The 8533-nt window shown below is 32.1% G+C and overlaps 2 pseudogenes; both read left to right on the forward strand.

Annotated features, from left to right (window-relative positions):
- Positions 1-834: 834 nt before the first annotated feature.
- Positions 835-5017, forward strand: LOC115451607 (annotated as a pseudogene).
- A 1952-nt stretch (positions 5018-6969) lies between these two features.
- The window catches only part of LOC119193788, a 3997-nt pseudogene continuing 2433 nt past the window's right edge, over positions 6970-8533 (forward strand).

Consider the following 8533-nt stretch of genomic DNA (forward strand, 5'->3'; position numbering starts at 1 on the left):
CACATACTTTCAACTGAGAACTTTATTTTTAACCAAATAAAATTCTAGTACCTTACAATCCGACTAAATACTAATTGAAGCAATTGATCAATTGTAGTGGTACAATTGTAAGATTTGTATTGTTTTGTTCCATTCCATTCTCGATAGTCAAGACATTTGTATGTATTTTATGATTTAATGATCGATAGACTTCGTAATTTCTAATTACAATCTTAGAACAGAATTAGAATGTACTGTTTTATCCAGATTACTATTTAGTATTGCTACTTATCTTCTGGAAATCAGACATGATATAGCTACATTATTGTTGTTTTTTATACTGTTCGTAGCAATGCTATAAGCTCAATATATCCATCCATTACCGATTCCCAATTTTCAAGAGTCAAAGGTCAGAGACGTGCTTAGAATTCTCTGGCGATTAAAATGATTAAAGGCATAAGTTCATACTTACCGTCATAGTCTTTTTCTTGATCTTGGCCATGAAAATATGATTAAAATGCTATTATCATTATGAACCAATTATGAATTAATCAATTTAACTAGCAACCTCAGTATATTTTTGCTTAGTAACCATGTTATGGATTTTAATGACTTGCAATTTTCAAAGAAAAAAATAGGCTTTGTTTTTGAATTTTGAAAGTAATAGTTAAATGAAAAGGTATGCCTATGTCAAATTATCTTTTGCTTCTGATGATAATATTATTCAGAATCATTTTTTAATATTCATTGGAGCTGCTGGTGAACATATTAATAAACATATTAATATTAATAAAGAAAATAATTATAAATTGTAGGAGCAGTTATTTATTATAAGTTTGTAGTTAAAATATATTTTTTAAAGATGATCATCAATATTTCCAGGTACCAGAGACTCCAATATGGCTGCTATCTAAGGGTCGTCAGAAAGACGCTCTGCATTCCCTCTGTCGCCTTCGAGGCTGGGCGAAACCCGAAGACGTCCAAGAGGAGTTTGATCAACTTCTTCAATACAATGACGTAATCCAACAATGTGTTATTTGCACCAAAGAAGACAGATTATCCGTAGAAGATTGCGAACACAAAAACGCGAATGTGTTCAGAAGAATCATGTTCAAATTCAAGCATGTGCTATTAGTTAAGGAAACGATGCGACCTTTTACTTTAGTGATGGCATATTTCCTATTCCACACGATGAGTGGATTGCTACCAGTGAGACCGAACATGGTCAATATTTGTAAAGCTTTAGGAATGAAGTACGACTCCAAAACTATTGTGGTAAGTATTTAACAGTTTTTTTTCAAGTTGTTTTTTACACGAAAATGGTAAATTGACGCTTCTGCAACTGATGGTAACTGAATTCAGAAAGAATATTAGTTTACGAGCTATCATCGATCCTCAACAGTCAATACAATTATGCCGGCCTGTCCAATAAAAGCTTTGGTAAACATTATTGGTATCGGGAAGAAAAAGGCCTTGACCAAGTGCTGAATGTAGATGTAAACAAATATAAAGACGCCACGCTTGTAAATTTTTTTACAAACCTCAATATTGTTACCTATGAACGTACAATTCATAAAAATATACACGTGGCAAATATGAATCAATATTATATGTGCAACTGGTTTTTCTTAAAATAGTCGAGGAGGAAAAAAAATTTTGATCGATAACAAATATGCACGATATTATTAAAGTTTTTATATAAAATAAAGAATGAAAACTTTAATATTATAGTAAAGTTTTTAATAAATAAAGTTTTAATAAAGTTTTTATATTAAGGCGATACCTCAAGGTCCATTTTCATACATTTTGTTTCACCTTTAATCTGGGTAACTAAACAAGTATTGGCAAGTAAAGAATTTAAATTCACGTCTAGTTAGTGATTAGTTCTCGCAGTTGAAAGAAAAACGTAAAATAATTAATAATCATGGATATTTCGGCCTTTAAAATTTAATATGACGAAATTTTAAAGGCAGAAATATCCATGATTATTAATTATTTTTACGTTTTTCAACTGCGAGAACTAATAACTAGACGTGAATACTTTACCAATACTTGTTTAGTTACCCAGATTAAAGGTGAAACAAAATGTATGAAAATGGACCTTGAGGTATCGCCTTAAATAAAAATGTTAATATTATGTCTTGTTATGTTTAATATAATTTTATTATAAGTAATATTTTTAGAAGGTACCAATTCTAACAGGTTTCGTTGGTCATTTCTATTCGTGTAACAACGTAGGTATCTATTGCATTTAAATAACATACTCTCAATAATTTAGAGAAGTGTTACCTACCAAAGTTTGAAGAAATAAAAGGGTTATTAGAAGACCATGTTAAAGATCTGCGATATTTTAACAACTCTATGCGGCTTAAAAATGATTCTAAAATAAATAATCGCTCACAAACGGTAGTAACTTAACATTAGGTCAAATTCTTTAAACCTTGGTCTCTAAAAAACGTGTTATAGTAAATAGAGACCAATATAATTTAAAAGGAGGCGAGATAAAGAGATTATCCATTTTGCATAAATCCTATTATATCTCATTAGACTACTTATTACGTGATTAAAACCTTAATGAATATGGAGGAACCATGTCCGACTTTGCATCTATCATATAATATCAAAAAACAATTTAAGATCTTGTTTTCAAGTATTGTGCAATAGATCGTCGTAAAACTTATTTTCGTTTTAGCCAGTAAGATCTAATATGAACCTATGGTCAATGAATTGAGAGGAAACCAGTCAGCCCGCCTTTTATTGATTTGCATAATATGTAGTTCCAAAAAAAACATAGAAGGTTATTTTACGAACATTGTGCAATACCATGTGTTATGAACAAAAAGTTATTTATAATGATTGCAATGAAATTAATTACCTCTCTTAATACATGTTTACTATGTTTATTTTTGTATTTAAGTCTCTAATTGGATGATAAAACCTCAAAGTGTATTAAGAATACCTCACGACGCAATTGAATGTAACGAACATCGTCAATCTTACATTTTATTTTTAAGGTTACTTAATTTCAAAGACATATAAGCCTAGAACTTTTTGCTAAATTCGTTAGAAGGAAGGTTTCATATATATTTCGTACCAGGGTATATAGAGCCAACGCCTAGCAGGTTTTAGGTTTGATTATATATCCTGCAACTTGCAAAAAAGGCCAGCACAATAATTGTAACCAGCGAGGAGTGTAGTCTGTCGTTAATTTATATTTGATCCACACTTTGCTTGTTATTGTTTTAATTTGATCTACAATAACAAAATTACACTACGTAGTCATGTAAAAACAAAAGAGAGTTGAATGATCAGTAATGTTAATTGCGTTGTAGAGCGGCGAAATTTTTAGAGACGATAATAACTCAAATCTACCTTTAACTTTAAATTCGCATAATGTTAAATTTTAGTTAATATAATTTAAATTTGTTGAATATGTAATTGGCAAGAAATAAAAGGCTTATTATTATTATTATAATGTACAATTGCCAAAACAAAAAACTCTAATCTATTCTCGTTTCAGGTCCTAGTTGGAGCAGTATTCATACTCATGAGCCTCTTATCAGCAGTAATAGTGAAGACGATAGGAAAGAGGAAGTTAATCCTCGGTTCTCTATTCGCCACTGCTTTATGCAGCCTCGGTCTTAGCATTTACGCGAGAACGAGCATATCACCCGACGTGTTTTCATACGAATCGATCACGTTTACTGAAAAGAAAGAAATACTTCCACTGTTCTTGTTTATGGCACTGGTGTGCTTCACTAGTCTTGGGATACCATGGATACTGCTGTCCGAAGTGTTTCCTTTTAGGTAAGAGGAAATTAGTTTTTTTACATTTAAAGCTATTTTCAATTATGTTAATGGACCATCATTTATTATAGAATATTATATTTATAAGATACCTACTTTATCCTAGAATTGATCGTAATATATATACGAAATTCAATTTGAGACTTGATGTCTATAATTTAATTTACCTTTTATATTATATAATCACAGAATCGAGTTATAGTGTAAGACATATAGATGTCGCTATTTTAAATAAGTGTCGACAAAGAATACCAATTAGAACTTTCAATATTGTAGAAAAAAATGTTTTTTCTGGCCTATATATACAAAAAGTATTTTTGATTTTGTTTAGATGAGCGTAGAAAATATAAGAAAGATTACTGCCCAAACTTAAATAATTTAGGTCCCTCGAGCTCATAAGTATACTGAGAAACGCACTAATTTACACATTTTGTTCCAGGAGCCGCGGAGTCGCCACGGGTACTGCAGCTGCCTTTTGTTATACTATTTTATTTCTAGCATCTAAAACTAATTATAATTTAGAAGCTACTTTTCATCTCAGCGGTGTTTTTGCTATTTATGCTACTTTTGCCTTTGTCGGCACGATTTACCTTTACTTTTCTTGCCTGAAACTGAAAATAAAACTTTGGTGGAAATAGAATCATACTATAAAGGTGAAACAAAGATATTTGCTGACGATTTCTTTATTAACGCCTTTAGAAAGAAACAGAGCAAATTAAGCGAAGCGAGCAAACCAATGCTAGTCAAGTAATTTATTGACTATTCACAGGGATGGTAGAGTTATCATCAGTTAGCGATCGTAAAGGCCTGCCGATACGATTATAAGCATATTAATTATCAAAATTAAGACCCAATTGATAATGAATTGTACTTGCAGGAGTTTTCGATTGCTAACTTTGTGAAGACTACTTCCCCGGATGAAAATATGAGATTTTTTACTGTACTGTGTACAGAGCACCAAATGTGCTAATAAATGATATTGTACATACTATTCTAAGCTTTAAGTTAACCTTATAAAGGCATAATAATAAACAGGGAAATTACGAATTGTAACATTAGCCAATTACTTGACAAAAATATTTTAAGAAAAGAATTAGGGTTTTCAAATTTTGTTTATGATGTCTATACTTAGGTGTGATTGTAAGGCGTTTTAGTGCCTAACATCATACTGCCAATAAAATTGTGTTCGTAATAATTTACTGTTTATTAGAATAAAATTGTTATAATTTTTGTGAATGTTTTATTTGCACAAGGAATATTCAATAATGAATGAATTTAAAATTGGATAGATACTTAAAAAATACAAATCCAGTAGAGGTATCAAACTATAAATAGGGGTAGTAACAGATGGGTCAGTAACTAGTGTTTTACTTTTTGTTGCCGGTGATTATTTTACTAATAGGGATGTAGTATTATTATTTCTCTGCAGCATTCATTTAACTATTTTGGTATTACTACCACTTATAGTAACATCGAGTGCATTATTATTATACAGCCACCATGTGAATCCTGTCTCGCTCTTGAGATATTTTTTATACAAATACGGCTAAATGACCCCACTGTATCTGATGGTAAGCCGAGTGGGACCCATATAGAATTTTAATTGTCGAGAAGTTAAACAACTGTCGACACAATAATGCCAGCCTATTTGAACCTTGTATACTCAGGCTGATTTCGGAACGCGACGCACTTATGTAGGTCAATATGGCGGGTTTAAACTCCTTGTGTACAGTAGTCTCTATCCAGGAGGATACAAAATATATCCTACCACCAACAAAACACCAGTACTAGCTATCTAATAGGCTGTATTTAGCTGTGTTGGTCTTGAAATCTTTTAGATTATTAGATTGATGAAAAGTCTACCAAATAAAATGTAGTTTGGAAAATTTGCTTAAATTTTTTGATTAGGCGTTAGTGTTGATATCATTATGATTATTAAACTTTATGTAAACTCGTAGTCTCTTGTACATCGGAAAGCACCTAAGATCGTTGGTCCTTACGCTTGATCTCTCTCCGGTCATATCGGATTGCCTTCTCACCGGACTATATGAGTAAAGAAACAGAGAGTGCACCTGTGTATTGCGTACACACTTGTGCACTATAATATCTCTTATTACGTACTTGGCTGATCTCCTTTGAGATGGGCCGTAGAAATTCGATTAGGAAAAATGACATGTAAATAATTTTAAAATAATTACTGAGACATAACAAACGCTTGATGTAGCATAACAATATAATATTCTACACCTATATTCCTAAATTAGACAAAACTGTTATGTTTTAAAATAGGGAATCATATTAGAAAGAAAAATGTAGGAATGCAAAAGGAATTATTTGATTTTATCATCTTTTTAACAACATATTGTCTTGTAAAACCCTGTAGAAGTCTCTTGTTTCTCCTTTCTTCGTAGTAATCCATGAATGAGGTCGATCACAGTTAGGATGGAATTGGTGATCTGGTGTTAAGACTTTTGATTCCATATCTTTGATATCCTTCTCACTTAATTTTAGTTCTTCAACGCTCAAATAATCATCTCCTTGTATTGGCTTCTCTGTTGTACTTATTATAACTATATCCGTTGTCGATCGATCTTCACCAGGATCGCATAAATCTAGTCCAAAATCTGCAAAATACAGACATTAAAATTAACCTTTACCACGGTAATGACAATTATTTATAATTGCAAAGATCTAAATCCTATCCTAAAAGTTGTAGATCCTTGTTCTAGACATATTTGTTAACAGCATGGCTTGGCTCGACTAGGGATCCAGTGTATCGCAGAAACCAACATGAAGTGACAGCTTGTAACTGCCTTTCATAAGGTTTTCTAAGGCACGAAAATCCTTCCTTAACTGATTCATGCTTTAAACCTAAGTTTAGACGACCTTGTTCTTGCGGCAATATATTTTACAAGAGAGATATATATTCCTGGGACTATTTCAATAATTCTAAATACAGGCGCATGCCCAACAAACATAATCATTTCAACTGCTAAAAGTTCTTTTGCTAAACTAAACCTCACTAAAGGCTAATAGCGCATTCATGACTCCTCCGATATGTAAGTGTCTAAAGGTACTGGAGACTAGTTAATAAGACGTTTCTTCCTGACGTCCAAGAAAACCGGAGAACCTTTACAAGAGAAGTTCAATACGTCTAGGGCCGGCCTTAGGTACCCAGGCACCATGGCCAAAATTGATGTACGCCCCTTTTTTCTCTTAACGGGTAATATCGAAAAATTCTTGAAAACGCTCTAAAATCCCCGGATGCTGAAAGCTAATAACGTATTTTTCTTGTTTAACATCTGGCTGAAACAATGTTAAGAAATTGATGATGTGAAGCTATATGTTATGTTTGTATGCCTGTACTACTATTACGTATACTACTTTTCAGAAGTCAAACAAGATATTATTAAAAATCTTGTCTCACTAATTTTTCTGTACGTACTTTTTGATTCTTCAAGGTTACCTATTTAAATAATAAAAACAATAAACGAAAAAAATTTGCAATATATTATATGAAATAGTTTATTCCACAAAATTTGGGCGCATTTATATTACCTATTATTATAAATTCAAAATTTATCCAAATCTCATTCTCCTTGGAGTAGTTTCCCATGTGAAAGGCCTCTCGCAATTATTCGCTTTACATAATATTGTAAACTGCGGAATACCGCCTACCACCTTCTTGAAGAAGGTTTTAGTTAAATATAAAGACTTTTGAGAAAGTCCTTTCTTCTTTGGAATTAACGATATAATCGTAGGAATTCTCTTCGTTGTTTTATTACATTTTTTTTAATTACAGTAGTTGCAGGAACAGACAAAGTTGACGTTTCTTCTACATCTAGATGTTTCTTTGTTATTTTAACAGACCTCCGTGGTTTTGCTTGTTAGCATCTTTCCTTCTTTACTAGATAATTTTGATACTGTTGTAGTTTCTGAAGACATTTTAGTTATATCTGATTCAAAGTTCATCAATCGTTTTGAAACGTCGATAACGGGTTCCGTAGTTGTCTCCCACGTTTCAGGTCTATTACAACACACAGTAGCTTCTGCAGACTTAGTTTTAACAAACTCAGTGGTTGATGAATGTGTGCTTTCCATATTAGTAGATCCTGAAATATTAGATTCTGTATACGTTGTAGGAATAATTTCATTTATATTAGTGGTATTTAATTTTGTATGCATTGTTCTAATAATTTCACTCGTAATAGTATCTGTATGTTGTAGGATCATTTTAGTAGAACCACCAGTAACTGTAGTGTTCGGGATAATCTTAGACGCAATGGAACGTTTTGTGATATTGCTGTCCGTACTAGATAGTTTTATTGTTTCTACAACGATAGGTCTTTCTAAAATAGTGGATTCTGGGACCAAAGCTACATCAATATACTTCACTTCCTCCGTCGTAGTTTCCCAAGTTTTGGGTCTATGACAACATATAGTATCCCTTTCTTTTTGTACTTGTGTAGTTGTTGGAAGTTTTTGAATGATTAAATCGGACGTTGATGCTATGTAGAAGTTATAACCTGAGAACTAGTTTTAGTAGTTGCTTTCATTTTTGACCCAGTTTTAAACGCTTTAGTTGTTAGTTCTGGCGTAGCCATTTGTTTTGTTATAGTGATAAGAGATGACTTTCTTTGAGTGTTTGTTAACGTAATCTTTGATAATATGATTAGAGTTGGAATAGCCTTTGATACTGTGGTAAGGTCTGCTATTTTAGTTTCCAAATCTGCATTACCAGTAAATC

This window comes from Manduca sexta, chromosome 6, assembly GCF_014839805.1.
Source record: "Manduca sexta isolate Smith_Timp_Sample1 chromosome 6, JHU_Msex_v1.0, whole genome shotgun sequence".
Taxonomy (NCBI): Eukaryota; Metazoa; Arthropoda; class Insecta; order Lepidoptera; family Sphingidae; genus Manduca; species Manduca sexta.